Genomic DNA, 1,342 nt, shown 5'->3' on the forward strand with positions numbered 1-1,342 from the left:
ATTATATATTTCTTTTAAATAGTCCTTTAAATCAAAAATCCGAAGTCAGAGGAAAAAAAGAATCCACAAAGTCCGTCCTCACTATACCAAAGGGAAAGTGGAAATTTTTCTTTGTTGCAAAAAAACAACTGCCGTGGCCATTTTCCTCCTCACTTTCACTTTGACGAATGGGGGAGATCTCTTTGATCTTCCAGAGTTAAATTTAAAATTAAAACCCTGTTAAGTCCATTTTCCTGTTCAGCACCGGCTGTCAAGATAAGTACTCACAAAAAAAAGAACATCTTCTGAAAGCAGCGTCTCGCACACGGCGAGGTCTGCCCGGGGTGCAGAGATAGCTCCGGACTCCGGCGGGGCTCTCACCCAAATTCCTCAAGGAACTTGGGGAGCTCAACACCTATCCAGAGTGGCTCCCCCACCTCCTTTAGCCCAGGAGGTGAGTTTCAAGCCGCCCGACAGCTGATTTATGCTGTCGGCACGGCTCTAACGCAGCCCCGGGAGGGAGACTTCAAAGGAAGCCTCCGACGAAGTCGACGTCTCAAACCGGAAGCCAGATTTCTTATCCCTTTATTTTTTATAAATAACTCAAGGTGGCAAACATACAAAATACACCTTCCTCCTCCTATTTTCCCTATTACAGCAACCCTCTGAGGTGGGTTAGACTGAAAGAGAGTGACTGGCACAAGGTCACCCAGTCAGTTTTCACGCCTAAGTTAGAACTAGAACTCACAAGTCTCCCAGTTTGTAGGCCAACACCTTAACCCAGGCATGTCAAACTTGCGACGTCATGTGATGTCACGCGATGTATCATGACTTTTTTCCCATTGTGACGCATTTGGCCTGCGGGCCGGCAGTTTGACATGCCTGCCTTAACCACTACACCAAACTGGCTAAACTGATTCAGTTTTAATTTGTGATAGGCTTGTAACAGAATGCAATGTCACCTGTTCTCTGGATTCTTATCCCTCTTGGTTTGTAACTTCTAACTGGAAGCTTATTAAGATATTTTAGTTAATATCATAAATACCTTTCTAAGGGAGTGTAAGATACAACCTTGTTTAGAGGAAACAATTGTTAGACCATTTACTGTATTAAGAAGCCTGTCCCTAAGTTATGGGCAATTAAAAGCCAGTTTCTTCTTACTCTTCTATGGATGGATAAGAAACCTTAAAAGAGGCTTCTCAACTGTATGTAGTCCTAGAAGAAGCATATTTACTTGACCTATTATATAGAGGTTTCAGGATGAATTTGAGATAGAGACTGTTTTGATTAGACATATTGATTATCTTTTGGGAGAGAGTGACAGAGGACTGTAAGTCAGTTGGTTCTTCTTGACTAAGAATAT

The sequence above is a fragment of the Protobothrops mucrosquamatus genome, unplaced genomic scaffold (assembly GCF_001527695.2).
Source record: "Protobothrops mucrosquamatus isolate PMUCROS unplaced genomic scaffold, P.Mucros_1.0 scaffold1170, whole genome shotgun sequence".
Lineage (NCBI taxonomy): Eukaryota > Metazoa > Chordata > Lepidosauria > Squamata > Viperidae > Protobothrops > Protobothrops mucrosquamatus.